The 23,135-nt window shown below is 41.4% G+C and overlaps 1 pseudogene; it reads left to right on the forward strand.

Annotated features, from left to right (window-relative positions):
- The window catches only part of LOC147605425 (uncharacterized), a 53,414-nt pseudogene extending 32,832 nt beyond the window's left edge, over positions 1–20,582 (forward strand).
- Positions 20,583–23,135: the final 2,553 nt, after the last annotated feature.

The raw sequence follows: 23,135 nt of genomic DNA on the forward strand, positions 1-23,135 counted from the left end.
ATATAGTCATATATGTATTATATATATATTCTAGCACACTACCACAAGGGAAATTGTTTTTTTGAATATTAAAGTGCATCACTAAGAAATATATATTGTAAGGGAAGAAAAAAATATATCTTACACATTTTTGTATTTAAGAAGTGGATGTACAAAAAACACAATACATAATTCACTTTCTATCAAGAATGAGTGGTTATTTACATGTGTATATCTATAATATATATATATTAGAATATTAGTGTAAGGAAAATCTTTCCATAGTATGTTTAATTCCAAAATATTGAAGCCCACAAATAAAATCTCTAAAAACAAAGACGATATGATAAACCCAACGACATCTATGTGAGTGTGATATAGGCGCACGACATTTAAAACACATATGCTTGATGTTTAAGCATGTTATCTTTATGTACGATTTTTATGTTTTTCTCTTAGTACTAAAAATACATGATTGACTAAATCTTCAGTTGTCCAAAGCTCAAATGAAATTTAGTATGTTCTTGATTTCAAATTTCCAATGTTACTTCACCTCCCTTTTAACGAAGAAGTTTTTTCACTTGAATGTAATATTTGTCCTCTCTTTTTGAATTAAATCGTAGACCAAGTGAAATGAACAAAATAGATTGTCAAAAATATACCTTCTTGTTAGTAATGCATTGGTAGATATGTAAGATGTGACATGTTAACAATAGCATAGGATGTGTTTGACTACTTCCAATTCATGATGTAGTATCATAGATATGTGACATGTTAACAATAGCATAAGATGTGTTTGACTACTTCCAATTCATGATGTAGTATCATAGAATACATTGACTATAAGATATGCCTAACTTGGGGGTGTTGCAAGTGCTCTCATTTATCATTGATAGAAATGAATGGAGAAATTATATATGCAAGCTGTTTAGATAGGGTTGTAGCAATGATAAAGAAATGTATGCCAAATGTGACATGCCAACAAACGAATATGATGCAAGCATTTCTTGAGCATAATTGAACATGGATTAAGGTATGGACTTTTTAAGTAATGCTTTGATGGACATGTACATGTACATGATATGTAATTGATGATGCATTTCATAGAGCAGTAAAACATTATGATGTGGAATGTCTCAATCTTAACATATGCTTGCATGTTGATGGCCATGAAGCACTTCAAATTTTCTAGTATATACAACATGAAGGAGTAGAACTAGACTAGGCTACACTTTTTTTTTCATTCTCAAAGCATGAAAACAAATGTAGTATTACTATGCATTATACTCCTTGTGCCTACCAAGCTTTAGTTTTCATCTTGAAGATTTTTAATCAAGTTCTCACTTGTGTATCATAAATTCACATAACATAGAGCGTAACTTAATTTATCAAGTATTTTTTGATGTGTTTTTCTAATTTTATATTATTTAAAAGATATTAGAATTATCGACCACATCTACCATTTAAAATGCTAAATTTGTATGGATCTAGTATCATTGGATTGGGGAAGATTACGAGAATGTGAATCTAAGGTAAAATTACAAATGTAACGGTTGGATTTTTATAGATAAAATTTGTAAAATTTGTGATCATAGGTCCAGTAAATCAATTGTAAGTTAATTCTAAAAAATCAAATATTGGATCTTTATCTTTAAAAACTCTAGGGATACATGTCACTTTGTGTCCATATCAACTTGGGAAAGATCCACATAATCATTGTGCCACCTTACCTTGCCACCTTCACCCTCCATGCCAACATAGTTAACCTAGTTGACTTTCCACCTCATCATCTTAGTGATCATTAATGCGACATCATCTTAGTCATCATTAATGTGACATCATCTTGCCATCTTTGCATGCCACCTCATACTTATTGGTAATATGGCATGCCACATCATTGAATGCCATGTCATGTACCATTCCACATCATCCCTTCATATGTCAATCTATGTAGACATGGGGAGTAGCCACATTAGCCTTAGTGGTGCCACATGGCATCTCCCTCTCCCCCCTTTTTTTAAATATCAAAAAGGTATTTTTTTTATTTTTTTACTTTATCTTTATATATATATATATATATATATATATATATATATATATATATATCTTTTAAAGATATCATCATACATGAGAAATATACGTAGAAAGAAAAATAAGATAAAATTTTAAAGAATAGACATCTAATTTTAGATCGAAAATTTAGTGAAATGTGATGTGAATAAGTTATTTTTTCTATGCAAGCACACATCTCTAGTACTATCCCATCATTGAGCCCCCATAAATTTCTCTTAGCTTCCTTTTTTAGAATGGGTTCTCAAAGTCATAGGAGTCGAAAACGTGATTACTTCTTAGAGCAAGTAATGGTTATATTTCATATTATTTGTTTCATATTTGATCTATATTATATAATTGATTTTTGTAACCTAATCATCTCTCTCTCTCCCTAACCTCACCAAGTTGCTATTATGGTCCACATTAGCTATCAACATGCAGAGGCACATGTAGATGCGGTAGTGATTGAGCACCCTCGAGGCCCGTGTCATTGTTTGAGAGAGTATCTTTTTTACATCAGCGAGATGATCCTTACAGGGTCATATGGCGACTTCTATGGGCTTGGTTGGATAGTTGTGGTGCATAGTTCAAGTCAGCATGATAGTTCTATTGGCTCTATAGGGGTAACTTATAGTTTTCACATCCGTAAAGAACCTAAATTCACTAGAACATCTTAAAGAAAACAATAACCAAGACTTGTTTTATGGGTTTATAGGTGGCATGTACAGTCCAGTATCCCAATGAATTGGAGCTTCTTTGAGATAGGTCACGGGAAGGGTGCTCATGATGGTGTAGGCATGTGCATGAAACACGCTTTGCTGAGCAGTTCTCCAGAGATGCGTGCCATGCGGTCAAGTGTGGTGTTTCCACTATTTGTGTGAGAGAATAGCCTCATTGTATCCCTCCCATAATGCTAGGATTATTAGGATTTTTTTTGGGTGTGTGGATGGTGGCCTTATTGATTGTAGAGGACCCACATCATTCTGACACAATACTAGGCACCTTGGGCTTATATTCCATCAGGAGCACGTCCATGGAGGCTCCCACGATCACACACAACGGTTTGCATGCTTTTGTGGTGCATGTATGGATGGTGATTTGTGCCTTGATGAGAGGATGGACATATACATGGATAAAGGCATTGCTCTCTCTCGAGCATCCTTCACGTGCGTCCAATGTTGTCTAATGAGCACGTTGGTAAGGTGTTCATGGCCAGGTATGATTAGCTAACATATTTTCTATAGGAGGGTGATATTTACTATCTCATGAGTTGCACTAGACCAAAGTGCATCCTCGACTAGGATATGACGGATGATTATGGGTTTTCTTTTGATTCCCACAGCATTGTGGGGCAGGCCGGTTCTACTAGTAGATCAGACATCGTCAGGGGAGTCTTGAGTTTCAGGAATGGTGGTAGTGGGAGTTAGAGGCATTTCACTGCTCTCATCTAGTGCTGCTTGCGATTAGGCTCACTCTTGATCAAGTATAGAGAAAAAAATGCAACTCTCGCTCGTGTTTTCGGCTTTGAGTGGATGACCATGAGAGCATTTTAGAGCATTTATGAGCTAGAGAGGGTGCTGATGTGACTAGATCTCTATCATCATACTAGGGAGTCTACATTCCATCATAATTCTTTTGTTCATTTCATGTTTGTACTTTTATAAGTATTCATTTTTGATGATGTTGACATTTTCTTCTGCCTCAATTTTATCTTTATACTTTATCAATGTACGATTGATCTTGATGATTATTTATGTTTTGTTGATCTTTGCTCCAATTACGTGTCTCTTTTATATTTGTACACCATCTTTGTTTTAAGATTTAAATTTTTATTTGTTTTCCCTAAGACGACCCCTCCCACATGCTTGCAAAGTTTAGTCCCCATGCCATCATATCCAAACATTGCCCAATGGTGAGACCAAACTTTGCAAGCATGTGGGGGAAACTTTCATCACGAAAACGAACGACGTCTGGGTATAATGGCATGGGAAAAAGAGATATTCTCTTCAAGGCATATCGAGTACTAGGACACTTGAAAAATGGACATTAGGCTAGGTTCTTTGGAGGTGGGTTACCATTGAACGACGTCTAATTGGTGGGCCGAACTTTGCAAGTGTGTGTGGGGCACCCCTCCCCACACACATGTAAAGTTTGGTCACACCATTGGATGTCATTCATCGGGCAAGATATGGTGCTACATCTAATGATATATCCATCTCATGATTTTTACGTGGGTTTCTCCAAGGAGACCCAAACGCATAAAAAGGTTTTTCGATTCCATCTTGCTCGAACACCGTCCGATGGTGGTGGTCAAACTTTGCCATTCCCACACACACTTGCAAAGTTCAACCACCAATCAGACATCATTCGAGCGAGATATGGTGCTCCATCTTGAGTTTTCTACATGGGTTTTTCTAATAGGGCCCAAGCGTTTAGACAACATGATAGCCAGAGCGCAACCATCCTCAATGAAGACATAACTCAAAAAATATAAACATTAATTAAGTACCTCATAATGTGAGCTAACCCAGCTAGTCTAGGTTTAGTCACTCTCTTAATAGATCAAAGTACAATGTAAGTGAGCTAACCTAGCTACTAGTTTGACTTTAGTCACTGTCAAAAAATCTAATTGAGCTAGCCCAACTAGTATGCGTTTAGTCGCTAGCCCAATTAATACCATCGTCTCTCACTAGTGGTCAATGTTGTGTACGTCAAGGGTACTGTGTACATCGATGTTGCACCTATAGCAGCTTAGTGTGGGTGTGGTAGAGCGCTCAGTATGACCACCTTTCACGTCATGAGCACCACCTCAACACTGCATGTGTGAAGATGGCCGACAGCAATCACTGGGGTAGCTACTGTTGCCAAGATCAAGAAGACAGAGCTGGTGCAAGGCATGTAGCGGGAGAGTTAGCTGAAGGTTGCAGAAGTGCATGCTGATCTGATAGTCATAACTAGTGAACAACGTGTGATGTGAACCATGCTATGGTTTATTGATTTTAGGAGGTTTTAGTCATGTGCGGAGTAGTTGCTTTGTAGTGAACTTGTATTGATGAATTTGTACTGATTTCTATTGAAAGAACGGTAGAGGGAGAGGAGACACACACACAGGAGCAAACCCTAATGTATATTGCAAACCCTAACCATAGAGGGAAGCCATCTCCCTTCTCACACAATGCATAAAGCCATAATCCATAATACACACTATGAGTTGTGTCCACACACATCTAACCCTAGCTAATGTCCACACACTATGACCAGCTAGACTGTCAGGACTATGCTCCTACGGAAGTCGAACCCTAGCATAAGTTAATAGCTTTCGGAGTCTCGAGAGTATTATTAGTGCTAGCGGGGTTCAGGGGTTAATGGGCGTTAGGGTTTGGTCGATGTGTGTACTGTCTCGAGAGTATTATTAGTGCTAGCGGGGTTCAGGGGTTAATGGGCGTTAGGGTTTGGTCGATGTGTGTACACACATCGACCAAACCCTAGTACACACATCGACCAAACCCTAACGCCCATTAACCCCTGAACCCCGCTAGCACTAATAATACTCTCGAGACTCCGAAAGCTATTAACTTATGCTAGGGTTCGGCTTCCGTAGGACCATAGTCCTGACATAGACGCAGTTATTTATGTCTCACACATGTTCCTATCTAACATGCCAGCACATAGCATAGCTGGCTCACACTGACATCGAGCTTGAATCTCAACAGCCCCTCTCAAGCTCATGATGTACTGCCGATGAAGATGTAGATGAGCTTGGGATATCAAGACTCTCAACACTCCCCCTCAATCCCATCCCATGTACTCCCAACATAGTACGAAAGTACTCAAATTTCTCCCTGCTAAGTGGCTTTGTAAAGATATCTGCCACCTGCTCATCAGTCTTCACATACTGTAGATCAACTGTACCATCTAGCACCTTCTCTTTGACAAAGTGATAATGGACCTCTATGTGTTTGGTCCTCGCATGAAATACTGGATTCTTGGCCAATTGTATATTGCTCATGTTGTCACAATGAATGACAACTTTGCCATCAATAGGCTCACCCAAATCTACCAAGAGATTCTTTAACCATACTGCCTCACAAGTAGCAATGGCTGCACCCCTGTATTCAGCCTCTGTACTAGATAAAGCAACTATAGGTTGCTTCTTGCTACTCCAACTCACCACGACACTTCCAAGTGTAAAGGCATAACCACTAGTAGACCTCCTATCATATGAGCTACCTGCCCAATCAGCATCTGTGTAGCCATGTATATCCAAGCCTTTACCACTCTCATAAAGTAGACCATAATGTGCAGTGGTCTTTACATATCTCATAATGCGTCTCACTGTATCTAAATGAGGTTTTCTGGGGCTCTGCATAAATTGGCTTACTAGCCCCACAGCATAACTCAAATCCGAGCGTGTGATAGTCATGTAAATGAGACTACCAACCATCTTTCTGTACATAGATGGATCATCCAATTCCTCACCAAAATCAGCCCGCAACTTCACATTTTGCTCCAAAGGTGTACTCATAGGCTTACACCCTGTCATGCCATATTTTGCCAACATATCCAATGCATATTTGCGCTGTACTAACCATGTACCTGCATGATCTTTGATCACTTCAATTCCAAGAAAGTATCTCAGTTCACCCAAATCCTTCATGTCAAAACTGTCCACTCAATGCTTTCTTGACATGCATCACATCTGTACCATGATCACCTGTGATAATCAAGTCATCCATATAGATGACAAGTAAAACAATCCCATGATCTGTCTTCTTCACATAGAGTGAAGAATCTGCTGTAGAAACCTGAAATCCAAGGGAGATAAGATATCTGCTCATCTTATCACTCCAAGCACGAGGTGCTTGTTTCAAACCATATAATGCCTTTTCCAATCTGCATACATGAGTGGGATATCTTGGGTGTACATAACCTTCTAGCTATGCCATATAAACCTCTTCTTGTAGATCACCATTTAGAAATGCATTTTTGACATCCATTTGATGCATTTCCCAACCATTAGCTACAACCATAGCAATGACTGCTCTTACTGTGCCCATCTTTGCCACTGGACTAAACGTTTCATCATAGTCCAAGCCTTGGGTTTGTGCATAACCCTTAGCTACCAATCTTGCTTTATGTCTTTCAATGGAACCATCAGATTTGCACTTCACTTTGTAAACCCATTTACAACTAATAACATTCTTGTCCTTTGGTAATGCAACCAAATCCCATGTGTCATTATGAACCAATGCATCCATCTCAACATCCATTGCTTTCTCCCATACATGCTTTCCAATAGCTTCTGTATAGCATGTAGGTTTCACATGCTTCACCATAGATGTCATATATGCATAGTGCATAGTAAAATCTCGATATGTCAACCTGTCAACGGGATATCTGACCCTTTGGGATCTCCACAATGCATGCGGATCACTCTGAACTCCTGTCACTCTAGCATGTGGTGGCACATATCTATCCTGCCTAGCACCAGGTGTGCATAAAACAGGTATGCCAAGTTCCTCATCCAAACTCTCTGAACTAGATGACTCATAACCTATAATTCCAATTCCTTCAACTTTCTTCTTTCCTTTATCCACAGCACTACTCCCAGTGCTCACACTCTCATGCCTCAAACGTCCTGACCATGGATGTACAGTACTACTCTCAACTTCTGCTGGCCCAGACATAGTAGTAGAACTAGAACTTGCTTGTGGCAAGTTCACAGGCACATCAACTTCAAGTTACTCAATGACACCCTCATCGTTTGCTTTGTACCAACTAGCAAGCTCATCAAATACCACATCTCGTGAGATGACCACTTGTCTAGTTTGTGGATTATAACATTTGTATGCCTTACGATCCTGTGCATATCCAACAAATACACATTTCTCTGCCTTAGGATCCAACTTCCTTCTTCTTTCATTAGGAACATGTACATAAGCTATGCATCCAAAAACTTTGAGGTGTTCAATGTCTGGCCTATAACCTGTAAGTTGCATCTCTGGCGTACTTCCATGTATGGCTGCTATGGGTGTTTTATTCAGTATATACACTGCAGTAGCACATGCTTCTGCCCAATAATAATCTCGCATGCTCTTTCCATTGAGCATTGCCTTGGCCACTTCATATATGACTCTATTCTTTCTCTCAGCCACACCATTTTGCTGAGGTGTATACCTGCAAGTCAATTGTCTTCTTATTCCATGCTTTCTCAAGAAATGCTCAAAAGCTTTTGAGGTGTATTCACCACCTCCATCTGTCCTCAAACATTTAATCCATGAGCCATATTGCTTTTCTGCAAAAGCTTTGAAATCCATAAACTTTTTCAATACTTCACTCTTCTCTCTGAGAAAGTATATCCATGTCATCCTGCTGAAATCATCAATGAATGTCACATAATATAAACTGCCTTTGATAGATGGGTTTTGTGCAGGACCCCATACATCACTATGTACTATCTCAAGTGGCCTGCTACTCATATTTCCTTCTCTAGAAAACCGTAACCTTGCCTGCTTTCCAAACTGATAGGCTTCACAAACATGCATATGCCCATCATACTTGAATCTAGGAAGCCCACTGACAATGCCTCTTGCCTGCATGTTCTTTAACCTTTGTATATTGACATGTCCAATCCTCTTATGCCACATAGCAATGTCATGTACCACATTTTTGCTTTTAGAGAACATGGCTGATTTTAACTCAAGAATTCCAGCATCTAGCTTAAGCAACCTGCCTTCTTTCTTGCCTTTAGCAATGACTCTACATCCATGTTTGAAATCCTCAATGAAGCAACCATGCTCATTGAAACGAACCTGTAATCCATGTTCCACCATTTGACCAACTGAGGCCAAGCTTTTTGTGATAGAAGGCACATACAATACATTTGACATAGATTTTGTTTGACCATTGTGCATAACCAATGGTACACTTCCAACATGTGTAATGGCATGCTGGGTATCATCTCCTGTTTCCACATAGCCTTTCACATCCATAGGCTTCATATGCTCAAACCATTCACCATGACAAGTCATATGGTTTGATGCTCCAGAGTCCATATACCAAGTGTCATCATCTTCAGCATTTGTCATCATAGATCCCACAACATGTTTCATGGCAAACAAGTGATTTGCAGTGCCATCATTACTGCTTGATGCATAATTTCCACCACCATGTTGTGCATAATGTCCACCATAATGTCCACCACGTTGTGCTCTACCCCCTCTCAAATCATTCTGTTTGCGGAAACAATCTCTTACCATATGACCAAATTTCCCACAATAATGGCATTCCACATCTTGCATAGATGTTTGTTTGCCTTGCCAACGTCCTCTACCACGAGGATTACCTCTGCCTCTCTGAGGTGTATATCCACGACCACCTCTAGCACCATATGAAGGTTGAAAATTCTGTTGTGGTGACCTGTCCTGCCATCCACGACCATTACCACCACGGCCACGTGATGCAAATCTCCCCCTGCCTCTAACGCCTCTTTGAGAATAGAAAGCCTGATTTCTGCCATTATCATCATGGCTAGTAGATGCATCCAGAAAAGAATCACTGAGTTTGATTTCCTCAACAAGCAAGAGTGAAACCAACTCATCAAAGTAGTCTGGTAAACCTGTACTCCGAAGAACCGAGATGGATGTATCAAAAGATTTATATTCCTTGCCAAGACCACATAAGGTAATATCCACCAAATCATCGTCAAGCATGGGGGCATTTATTGTTGCCAATGCATCTGCAAACTTCTTTATTTCTTGCACATAATCATGGATGCTCCTTTTATTTTGCTTTACATTATGTATCTGTTGTCGCAATGGAGACTTGCGAGCACTCGTGTCTGTAGTATCAAACATCTTTACCAAAGTATCCCATGCATCTTTGGGATTCTCAGTATCCTGTATGTGTATGAGCATAGCATCTGAAATACATATAGACAGATAATGCAACACTTTGAATGCTCTTTCTGACCATTGCTTATGAGCTATAACCTGCTCTGCTGTGTAGGTTGTCGGGGTAGTTCAAGCTCTGGCTCAGCACCTGTAATGAGATTCCAAAAACCTTTTCCTTTCAAGAAACTTTTGATCCTGTACTTCCATGCCTGGAAGTTCTTCCTATCCAGCTTTTCACCAACAATCTGTACTGGATTATCCGACATGTTGCTCAATGCAAAAACACCTTGCGTACACTTCCAAATCTGTAACCGAGCCTTCCTCAGCTCAACTACACTCCAATGAGTGTTCCAGATACTCCAAAGTAACCACCAATCTTCAAATTTGATGTAGAAAATCAACCTGTATGCATCCGAAATGAACTGGCTCACGCAGTCCGAGATATCCTGTTTTGATGCGCCTTCCAAGGCTCAAAATCACAATGTAGTGGTTCAATCAAGTATGGATAACTTGCATTGACACCTAAACAACCTCAATGTAGAGTATCAACACCATCTAACATGTGTACATATCAATTTTTGAAAACCCCTTTCTGTGTTTTGGAAAAAACTAGAAAAACCAGTAGTAATTTTGCTCTAAATTCTTCAATATTTGTCCAAATTTAGCAACCAGGCATTCATTAGCTTAGCAATGATGTCCACTAATTCCATGTAAGAGGAATTTGTCCAATTGTTTAAGACCAAAGATTAATTGCTCAATTAAACTCACTCTGTTTCTCTGCAACCAGTAGAGACAGGCTTTTTAATCAGCTCATTCTCAGCTCAATTAGGCATAATTGATCAATCCAACCATGTAGCATTCTTCTCTAGTGTGTGTAGCAACCAATTGCTAAACCAATTTTGAAATATATCAAGCATCAGAGTTGATTTTGATCCTCCACTTTGTAAAATAGTCAAAAACTGCCATGTTTCTGCTGTCCAGAATGCGTCGTCTGCTCCTGAGGGTTTTGGGAGTGCTTGAGTTGCTAATTGATGATTTAAATAAGTGCCCAACACACTTAGGTATGTGTGCAACCAGTCAATGCCTTGAGTTTTTGCCAAAAAACATGCTCCAAATGCATCAAATTTTGAGTTGCTTTTCTCTGTTTTGTGGAAGCTCAAAAAACCAGAATTTTTCACTCATTCAAATGCTTGTAAATTGCTCCAAAATCACAGTAGGGCTTGCATAGGAGTTGCCAATACATTCCTCCTTTTGTCAGATACATGTGTCTTTTGCTAGATTTACATGTATTTCCACCATACATCAGTGCTTCCAAGCTTTAATGGAAAGCTTCCAAAAAACCAAAATTTTCTTTGCTTTGATTTGCTCTAGTTTGCTTTGTTTTTGCCTGAATCACCTGCAATCCGCTCAAGGATGTTTAGAATACCTTACCCGGTAGGCCAAGCTCTCAGATCTGATAGTAATTGGTGTGCTCCAAGCTTCACAGCTTCAATGGCAAGCTTCATAGCTTCTTCTCCCTCTTCTCTCACTCACTCATAAACCCTAATAGACAGCACAAGGGTCTGATACCATGTTGAAAGAACGGTAGAGGGAGAGGAGACACACACACAGGAGAAAACTCTAATGTATATTGCAAACCCTAACCATAGAGGGAAGCCATCTCCCTTCTCACACAATGCATAAAGCCATAATCCATAATACACACTATGAGTTGTGTCCACACACATCTAATCCTAGCTAATGTCCACACACTATGACCAGCTGGACGCGGTCATTTATGTCTCACACATGTTCCTACCTAACATGCCAGCACATAGCATAGCTGGCTCACACTGACATCGAGCTTGAATCTCAACAATTTCGAAAGTAATACATTTATCAAAGATCAATGTTGCAACCCACTTTATCTCTGTGTACTCTCCGCAATGTGTTGACTAGGAATGTTGTGTCTCTGTTTTAAGAAACATGTTGTGTGCTAGTGAGAGAGAGAGAGAGAGAGAGAGTGACTTAGCAGTGTGAGTGTGAGAAGTTCCAAAGCTGAGTTAAGTTATAAGTGTCCCCATGACCACTCTAGAGTTGGTGTTCGAATGCAGAAGCTTTGGCGGGTGGCTACATGTCTCCCATGTCATTTCTTGACTGGTTTGATACCCCAGCCTACTATCTTGTCATCCCGCCCCGAGAGAAAAATTAGCGAGAAACACTTGGCGATCCTGTTGGGGATCACTATTGCAACTCCGCTAGAAAACTCGCCCCACAGAAGGAAACCTCCACCACAACTAGGCCAAGAATCTTTCCTTTGGTGAAGCAGAAAAATCTCTACCGAGTAGCATTATGTACCTTAAAACTAAGGAAATCCTAGAAAAAGAAATTTTTGGTTCTGCACAAACTAATCTGGCTAGAAATAAACCCCCAAAACAAGGTCTACTATAGGAAGTCGTAACATGGAGGAAATTTTCTGGGAAAGTCTACGGAGAATCTCTCACCACACAATTCAACCAACAAAAATGGATTCAGGCATTCCTTTCGCATGATTGTGAATCTAAGAGTGGAGAAAAGTAATGCCTTCTAAGAAACCTTCTAAGAAGCTCATAGCTAGGAGTGTCCGCACCGTTCCAAAACCAGGAAGATAGTGCAAAAACTTTTACAGCACCACATGAGCAAGAGAGATTGTCAGGGTTCAAGAATAATTTGGACCAAGAAAAGGAGCGCCAAGAGCTAGAAGCTATGCACATTCCAGGTCCAGGAAGCTCATAGTTGGGAGTGTCTCGCATCGTTCCAAATCCAAGAAGATAGTGCAAAAACTTTTACAGTACCACATGAGTAAGAGAGAGTGTCAGGGTTCAAGAATAATTTGGACCAAGAAAAGGAGCGCCAAGAGCTAGAAGCTATGCAAATTCCAGGTCCAAGAAGCCCAAGAACGGTGGAAGCCTTCTAAGAAACCTTCTAAGAAGCTCATAGCTGGGAGTGTCTCGCACCGTTCCAAAACCAGGAAGATAGTGCAAAAACTTTTATAGCACCACATGAGCAAGAGAGAGTGTCATGTCAGGGTTCAAGAATAATTTGGACCAAGAAAAGGAGCGCCAAGAGCTAGAAGCTATGCACATTCCAGGTCCAGGAAGCCCAAGAAGGGTGGAGCAACAAAATCCGGAAGAAGAACCACAACGAAACCCCCGAAAAAGGTTCAAGGGAGCCATGGCATCATTAGCCAAAAATTTCCTGGTGTTCTCAGGAGAAAAAGGGGAAGATGCAGATTCACATGTAAGAAGGTTTGAGCAATACTGGAAAGTGGCCAGACCTCAAGATGTGGAAGAGCCAGAGCTAGAGTGAAATCTGTAGAGATGATTTCATGAACACCTTCAAAGAGAGAGCCACGGAGTGGGTATCAAGATACCAAGACAACCATTTCTAGACTTATGAAGAGGTCAATGACTGCTTTTTTGGGGAGATTCTGCAAAATAAAGTCTGCAACTCAAATTTGTGATCAAATGAGGGAACTCCGACAAGACGACATGGATGTAGAAGCCTATGCAGCAAAATGACTAAGCTTGATGCGGAGAGTTGTGGAACAAACCCGATCCTCAATGCAAATAGTTACGGATTGGTTTGTTCAAGGGCTTAAGCCAGACATCCACACAGTGGTCAGCACAAAGCAAGCCGAAACTGAAGAGGAGTTTGAGGAACTAGTCGACCTTTGGCAGAAAAAAGAAGCCAAGAAAGAAGACAAAAGAGGAAACCCAGGAAAAGTGTCACAGTTGGGGAGGATGATTTAAGTGACACCTCACAAGACACGCTAGTGGTGAAGAAAAGGAAGGACAAAAAAAGGAAAATTGCGAAGGTAAAAATGAGCCCTAAAGAACTTGTGATGTAGGTGAAGCAGATGATACAAGAGATGAAAAAGAGAAAAAGCTTAGAATTCCGCAAAAATGTGTTCTGCTCTTAATGCAAACAGGAAGGCCACCTCAAGGAGGAATGCCCAGTGCCACCAACGTGTACCATTTGTAACATGTATAATCATAATACATCTGCAGGTACAACATGAAAAATAGAGTTCCCATGATGAGGAGTGGAAAGAAGACCCCCAGGAATGGGAAGGTATAGGAGCAAAGGCCGTGGAAATCCGAAAGACAAAGCCAAGGACATGCCGATGGATCTACCAACTTCACATGCTACTATTGCCAATAACCTGGGCACACCAAGGCAAAATGTGCCATGAAGAAAAATCATTGAGATGAAGAAAGACAAGCGGAATTGATGCAACTCAAAGAAAATCCACCAAGTGCCAACCATGATGCAACCGGATGACATACAGATGGAGGTTTAAGACATCTTGGCAGTCACAAGTGCTAAAGCTAATGAATTTGGCGTAGTAATAACTCTGGCAGATAATTTGGACTCACCAAAAGCTCACAAAAAGGCAGTTGTGGACTGGGATCAACAAGAGAAGGTGACAATTCAAGCCACAAAGGAAATAGAAAGAATGTAAGGTAAGCAGAAGGAGGATAGCTCATGTGAAGTCATTGCAGATCTCCTGAAAGCCAGCAAAAATCTGCACAAGATGCACGCAAAGCTCAACAATGAAAGATGCTTGGAACAAAGCAAGAAGGATGCTAATTGGTTGCAAACTAATGTAGTATCAATGCTGATGGTGGACAGAGACAGATCCTATATTGAGACAAGTGCTGGATTTATGCCCAAGATTCAAGGCTAAAATCTTGATGGCAGGCATTGAAGGACTGAGCAAAGAATTGAAACACTCCGAAGAAGAAGAAACTCCGGAATGCAGTAGAATGCAAGCTGAGGAACCCCCAGCTTCCAAAGATGATGAAGTGGCCAAAGTCCCTATCCAACTCAACAATGTGCTCATCAATGATGCAATATTGGATGGTGGATCCGGAGTAAGCATCATAATGGAGGAAACTACAGTAGGTTTGGGTCTCAAATGGGAACCCATTTCATTCAACATAAGAATGGTAGATAATAGAATGGTGGTCCCCAAGGGAATTGTCAAAAACGTCCAAATGAAAATCAAACAAGTAGACTTCAAGGTCAACCTAGTGGTAACCACTGAAAATCACACCGGGTCTTACCAAGTGTTATTAGGAAAGCCCTGGTTGATACACGACAAAGTGAAGTAGGACTAGGGCGGCAGAAACAGAATCTCAAGCAGAAAGGGGAAGAAGAGAGTCCTTGTTGACCTTTTCAATATAAGGGGATCAATAAAACCTGCTTAAAGGCCAGTTCATGTGGAAGCATTCAATATGTCATAAGGCTTTGATGATGATAAAGAGGACAGAATACTCCGCGAACATCCCGACTTGGTGCCCTTGTATATCTTGCTTGTAGATGAAGTGATGGGGCATTATGCAAAAGCAAAAGATGAAGTGATGGGGCATTATGTAAAAGCAAAAGATGAAAAAGTAGAAGAAGCAGCCAAAGAAATGAAGAAAAAAGAATCAAATTCCGCTAAACCAAAGGGCTCAAGGAGAGCAAAACCATGCAGGAGAAAGCCTCGGAAGAGGTTGAGGATAGAGAGACTAAGATACGGAGGATACAGAGAGTAAAAAAAGAGAAGGATAGAGACAGTGAGTGGGGGAGAATGGAGAGACTTAGCAAGGAAGGATAGAGAGAATAAAGAGACTTAGCAAAGAGAGAGAAGGATAAAGAGAGAGAGGGGGGGGAGAAGAATGGGCCTAGAATATAGAGCAAGAGGAAATGCAAGAAACCCATGATTGATTTTAGAAGCAAAAAGAGAACCAAAAGGGAAATGCTGCAAAAGTAAGCCCGGACAAACTACAAGAAGTGAATCTGGGAAATGAAAAAGAAGAAAGCCAAGAAGATTAGTCTAGAACTAGAAGAAGAATTCAAGCAAGAGTTAGTGTCCTTACTGAAAGAATTCAAGCAAGAATTCAAGCAAGAGTTAGTGTCCTTACTGAAAGAATACCAAGATGATTTTGCTTGCTTGTATGAGAACATGGAGGGAATTGACCCTAAATTCTTCCAGCACAACGGCAATTTGAGAGAAGGAGCCATACCAGTCAAACAATAGAGGTACTTAGAATGAACCCTAACTATGCCAAACAAGTCAAAGAAGAAATTAACATACTGCTAAGAGCGGGTTTCATTGTGCCAAGAGAAAACTGCTTGGATATCCCCAATTGTGGTCGTCCCCAAGAAGAACATGAAGATCAGAATTTGTATGGACTACCGCAAGCTGAATGCCATAACTACTTCTCGGATCCCTTTCCACTTCCGTTCATGGACTCCTTGCTAGATGAGGTGGCAGGGAAAGAAATGTACTCATTTTTGGATGGATTCAATGGGTAGAACCAGGTAAAAATGGCGCTAGAAGATAGGGAGAAAACAACAACCTTCATCACTGAATGAGGTGTCTTCGTGTGGCGACTATCATGATGTTCGGCGCCTGAAGAATGCACCGGCTACTTTTCAAAGAATGGCGCAAGAGATTTTCTATGATTACCTAACAGACTTCATGAAAGCCTTTGTGGATGATTTTAGTGTATTTGGGGATAAGGCAAAGCACATCTATCATTTGAGGCTGTGTCTACAGAGATGTAGAGATACAAGGCTCAAGCTAGATCCAACCAAGTGTGCATTTGTAGTAAAATCAAGAACTATGTTAGGACACGTATGTCAGCCCAAGGATTGGCCATAGATCCTGCTAAAGCAGAGGCCATATCTAGAATGTCGGCTCCAGAGAACATCAAGCAACTTGAGAGGTTCCTTTTGGTAAGGAGTGGCATGCTAGATTCTTAAAATATTTAGCACATTTGGCCAACCCATTATATGCACTCACCAAATACAAAGAATGAATGGAATCTGAAGTGTCAAAAAGCACTCCAATGGCTAAAGAGAATGGTGTCAGCTGCATCACTGATGACCACCCCAAATTGGAATGAGATACTCCATGTATATGTAGATGCTTCAGACAAAGTAGTGGGCAGTGCACTAATGCAGGAGAACCAAGAGGGGTACATGCAACCTATTCACTATGCAAGCAAAGCCCTCACAAGGGCATAAATGAACTACAGCACAACAGGCCAAAAAACTCTGTTAATGATATATGCTGTGAACAAGTTCCGACACTATCTCTTGGGAAACAAATTTGTTTTACATGTGGACCATCAAGCCCCGATTTATCTGGTGAACAAATCTTTTCTGGTGGGGAAGATGGCCAGGTGGATGCTCCTACTTCAAGAATTTGAATTCACCATCCAGCATATGCCCGGAAAAGGAAATCTAGTGGCAGACTTTCTATCTAGAATGGATTCCGAAGAACCAACTCCTATAGATGGAGTAGATGACCAACTCCCAGATATACCAACCTATTCATAGTGAAGTGGGAGAGAATTGGTATTATGATATGATGTAGTTTCTATAGAATGGAACATTCTCAGAAGGTTACACTAATGAAAGAAAGAAAAGGATTGCCTTGAGGAGCAGAAACTTCACAATGATTGCCAAGAAGCTCTACAAAAGAGGCATAGACTAGATTCTACAAAGGTGTGTCCCCCGAAAAACAAGTAATATTGAGGGAAGCACACTTTGGCATACCAGAGGACACATGGGCGGAGAAATCACAGCCCAAAAAATTTTGCACAAGCAGGCCTCTGGTGGCCAACGGTCATGAAGGATGCCAACAATGAAGCAAAGCAATGTGATGTCTGTCAGTTGGTGGGTCAACCTGGTGATTCTGGTAGATTGCCCATCTCGCCCATACTGCCATTGTTTCCATTCATGAAGTGGGGATTGGATTTTGTTGGACCAATCAAGCCACCCACAAAAGGCAACATGTGTGAATACATCATTATGATAACCGACCATTTCACAAAATGGCCAGAAGCTAAAGCTATGAAAAGCAACTTCACAGAAGAGGTAGTGAAGTTCCTCTTCAAGGATATTATTGCTAGGCGTGGATTTCTGGTGGAAATAATTAGTGTGACTAGGGCACACATTTCATAAACAAGGTAATGAAAGGGTTGATAGAAAGGTACCTCGTCATCACAAGAAGTCCTTAACCTATTACCCACAGTGCAATGGCCAGGCGGAATCTACCATCAAGGTTCTAACTAAAATTTTAAAAAAGATCATAAATGCCAACAAAAATGATTGGGACCAGAAGCTAGATGCTACCCGATGGGTATTCCGCAAATCTTACAAAGTCTCAATGGGGAAAACGCCATTCAAACTAGTTTACAGACTGGAGGCAGTAATGCCCATGGAATTTGTGGTGCCCAGTCTGAGAGTGGACATCCAAGAAAAACTACCAATGAAGGAATCCCGGGAGCGCACAATACAGGAGCTCCTAGCTTTAGAGGAAGAAAGACAACACAGTTTTCTACAGGATGAGATAGTGCAGCGAAGAAGGAAAGCCTGGATTGACACGCATCTCAAGCACAAAATTTTCACACAAGGGGACCTGGTATTGGTCTACAAATCCAAGTTGGGATAGCACCCCGAAAAATTCAAGATCTAGTGGATAGAGCCATTCATGCTGAAAAACTCGATCAGTCAAAATGCCTTTAAATTAGAAACCTTGGATGGTACACCCTTTCCCAAAATAGTGAACGACTTCAAGATGAGAAAGTACATGGGCCAACCGGTGGTAGTCACACAAGAAGAAGAAGAAGAAGAAGCAAAAGATAAGGAGCTAGTCTGGAGCGTTTGCTGTGGCATGATCTTACCAGCGAAAATTGATGCAAAATAACCAGAAAGCAACAAAGCTGTAGAGGAAGTCCGCAAAGGTGGCCAGTCCGCGCAAAAGATCACAATTTCGCAACCAAAAAAGGCCAGGTCAACAAAGAAGTGAGCAACCAAGTGTATGCAGCCAGATCCACGTTAGCAATGCAAATGTCCACGATGTCGGCATAAGTGATTGCATGGAGGACAGTTGTCACACTATCATTAAAACTCCACATGCAGTGGTAAGGAGGGGAGGCGGCGAACAAAGTTTAACGCCTTTAAGCCAAGATGGCGGGAATGATACGAATCAAGGGTCAAGTCACATCAAAAAGCGGGAAGCCGAAAATGGCAACGCTCCAAGAAAGGAAGCAAAGAGGAAAAGCATCGTAAAAAAGAGCACAAGGAGCTAAAATGCGCACATTCTTAACCTGCTTTCTTGCTCACAGCTTTCTCACCAGTTCACAACACTCTCTCAGAAGACAGAGCCATGCCAAAAGTCAGCAAGACTCTAAGGCTAGACACAAGGCCAGAGAAAAGCCTCTGTATGCCGATGATGGTCCCTGACATGAGAAAGAAGGAACACTAGGAGTGGGCGAGGAAGTGCGGCTTTGAAAAGCTGTTGAATCACCAATGGGAGGACCAGTAAGACCCTGAGGATGGGGGCAAGATGATCAATCAGTTTCTTGAGAAAAACATTGTGCACATGGAGGGGAAGGAGCCCATAAAAATCTTAGAGCTTGCAATACATCATGCACTAGGGTTGTCGATGGATGGTGTGCTATGGATGGTGTGCTATACACTAACATGAAGCTAGGGCGGAGGAAGAGATCCTGAAGACAGGCAACATGCACCAGCAGGTGAAGGGTGTGGCAGATGAGACCCAGAGAGAACAATTCATCTTCTTCTTTACAGAATGTGATGTTCATGGGAAAGCCAAAGGACACGTTGAACAAAAACTATAGGCTGCATAGAGCAGCAGAAGCAGGAGAGAAGATAAACTTGGCTGCCATCTACAAGGAAAATTTGGCAAAACGAGTAGCCACATGAACTAAAGAAAAATAGCCGACGGTCGTGCATGCACACTTAAGGGTAATCACACATGTTGTAAGGTCTATGAGAATCCAATGCGGAACGCTCACACCACGAAGTCGGGGGATCCTCGAAGTCCACCAAAGTGACTTTCAGCTCGTTCAAAGATGATGTGGATGATGAAGAAGAATGACAGAAAATAGCCCAGAAGCCCAGCAAAAAGAGAGAGTACAAAGTGGATGAAGACTTGTTGCTAGACCCGGAAGTAAAGAAACAGAAAGCGGAGGAAGAAAGGAAAAGGAAACTAGAGGATAGACAGAAGCAAGAAGCTACTGCAGAAGCAGAAAAGAAAAGGAAGCTAGAAGAGGAGAAAGGGAAAAAGGAGGAAGAAGAAAAGAGAAGAAAAGAGGAGGAAGAGAAAAAGCAAAGACAAGTAGAACAATAGAAAAAGAGAGAAGAGAAAGCACATCAGAGCAAGATGTCTGTAGGGGCAGAACTTTCAGTACCACCAGAACTTCGGCCTTGGGTGGCAACTCTGGCACAAAAAATGCAGGAAGGTCCGAGCCTTAGCCCAAAGCTACCTAGAGAAATGGAGGTGTACCTCCCCACTCAGCACAGCGGAGCATGAACAAAGGGCTGATGATCATGGCCCAAAACATTCTTTCTTAGGCCATCACTGCAGTGGAGGAATATGAATCAAAGGCCTGGAACACTATTCACCAGATGTGTGCCCTGAATCATTTACAACACGGGATACTCACAAAAGCTACAACCAAAGCTAGGGATTTGGAGAACAAAGCACAAATCATGGCTCAACATAATGTGGAGATGCAGAACAAGCTTGCTATGGCAGAAAAGGCCTTGGTCCAACGAAAAGAATTGAGTGAAGGGAAGATCAGAACCCTCACCAGTGAGAAAAACATGGTCTAGGCTCAATGTGGAGATGCAGAACAAGCTTGCTATGGCAGAAAAGGCCTTGGTCCAACGAAAAGAATTGAGTGAAGGGAAGATCATCACCAGTGAGAAAAATATGGTCTAGGCTCAAGTGGAAAGAATCAGGGCGGAATTAGCAGAAGCCCAAAAGCCAGCCAAAGTCTAGGGTGACACCACCCAAGGGCTGAAAGAATAAGTGTTGGAAAGAACTGCAGCATTGGCAGTCACCCAGACGGAGGTCCAAGCCTTGAAGAACCAGGAGAAGAACTAGGAGAAAGAAGAGATATTGTGCCTTCCACTCGATGCTAAAACAACAATTATAAAAATAGCAAAGGCCAGACTAAGCAAGGTATGGGACCAAGCCCTGGAAGCACTGATTAAAATATAGAATCAAATGGCTTGTAAAGCTCAAGAGGTCCTTCATGACCTAGATGGAGATGATGATGTAGACAAAGGGCAGCATAGCAACAGCAACAGCAACAGCAACAACAGAAGCAGCAACCTACAAGCCAAGGGTTCCCCAAGCCAAGCACTTCCAGAAAGGAGAAACAAATAGAAAGTGAGGAGCGTAGCTTAGTGTAAGCCCTGAAGGCCATAGCTTGGAAAGCAACTCACTGGGAGAAGGAGGCTAAGAAACTAGTAGAGAGAAATAAGGAATCACAACAGGAACTACAAGATGCCACACCCTCCTAGAATATGCAAAAATTCTGAGAGAAGCCTATGAAGTAAGAGACAGCAAAAACATAGGTAGAAGAATACAAGGAAAAGTTAGATAAAAGCACAAAATTTGAAATGGACATAATCAGTGAGGTAAATGCCCTTGAATTGGAAATGTAACACTGTCTTGAAAACGAAGACCAACTCAGAAGAGAAAGGCCCAGAGACTGAGAAGAATACAAAATAGCCCTCTAGAGGCAAATAGAAGAGGCACAACCAATGGTGGAAAAAGTATAGCAGACCCAAAAAACGAGATTGCAGTGGAAATTGGAGCTGCAAGAAGTGAAAGAAGTCACCAGGCTCCATGCAAAAATCACCAAGGTGAAGGTCGATGCGGAACTAGCCGCAGAAAGCACAAAGATGCTGCTTGTTGCCGGTGTGCCAAGAAAAGAGCGTGGAGAGCTACTGGTTGAGGTCAGGAAGTTGCAAGACACCAACCAAGCCCTCAATAAAGAAATTGAGCATCTTAAAGACAGATTAGTCCACAGCTCAACTACTCTATGGGCCAGCACGGATAACCCATTTTTTGAAGCCTCTCATGTGATGTTCTCAGAGCTACTGGAAGAACAACAAGAAGCTACCACAATACTTTAAAAATGCAGACATAATAAAATCCATATTTATTAGGAAACCCCTCCCTTCAAAACATCCATGCTCTTATTTCTTATTCTCTCAAACTTTGGAGGGGAGGAAATTGCTCCCACCAAGGATGCAATCACCAAGCAACACCGCTATCTAGAAGTGGGACACCGGAGATCCAAATGTGGAAAAAACACATAGCCCACTTCCAGAACATCCAAAAGAGTACAAAGAAGCTGTACAGGTTGAGTGGAAGCCAATACGAATGGAAGAAAAGAAGATCCTAGGGAAAACCCCACGCCGACCTAGTGGTGAGAGTGTTCAGCCCTATAGACTCTACAAACCGCCGACCACAGGGGTCTTGGGTGTTCATGAAGAGAGTAGGTGACAAAACTAAAGAAGATGCAAAAGCACACAACTTACTCTAACAATGTGTAGGTTCCAAACTACACTCCTCTAGAGATGTTTATGAAATTCAAAGAAAAATTTGCCAAGGAACGGGTTCCGGAGCAGAAGCTCCAGCACCGGACGTGCCAGGTGTTTCGCCCAACAGCTCAATGGGACAGAGCGCTCACTCTGACCACCTTCCATGTCATGAGCACCACCTCGACATGTGAAGATGGTGGGTGGTAGCCACCAGGGTCGCTGTTGCCAAGATCAAGAAGACCAAGCTTAAAAGGATGGTGTAAGGCAAGTAGCGGGAGAGTTAGCTGAAGGTTGCAGAAGTGCATGTTGCTGATAGTCACAACTAGTGTGAACAACCAGCGATGTGAACTATGCTATGGTTATTGATTTTAGGAGGAGAAGTTGCTCTGTAGTGAACTTGTACTGATGAATTTGTACCGATTCTGGAAGTAATACATTTATCAAAGAGAAATGTTGCAATCCACTTTATCTCTATGTACTCTCCGCAATGTGTTGACTAGAAATGATGTGTCTCTGTTTTAAGAAACATGCTGTGTGCCAGTGAGAGAGAGAGAGAGAGTGACTTAGCAGAGTGAGAGAAGAGTGTGAGTGTGAGAAGTTCCAAAGCTGAGTTAAGTTATGACTACAAGATGTCTCTGTTTGTAAACCCAAAATCTATAATCGGCTATGGTCCATGCTTGTTGCCACTCTCTTCACGTGTAAGATCCTCTGATGTAAGGATAGGCTCCTTTGATGTAAGGACACACTCCTTTGATGTAAGGACACGCTTCTCATGTGAAGCAGCAATGTTGTCACCACCATCCCCTGAGATGTCACCTGGGGACTAGC

The sequence above is a fragment of the Cibotium barometz genome, chromosome 59, assembly GCF_041138505.1.
Source record: "Cibotium barometz isolate CiBa-2024 chromosome 59, ASM4113850v1, whole genome shotgun sequence".
Classification (NCBI taxonomy): Eukaryota; Viridiplantae; Streptophyta; class Polypodiopsida; order Cyatheales; family Cibotiaceae; genus Cibotium; species Cibotium barometz.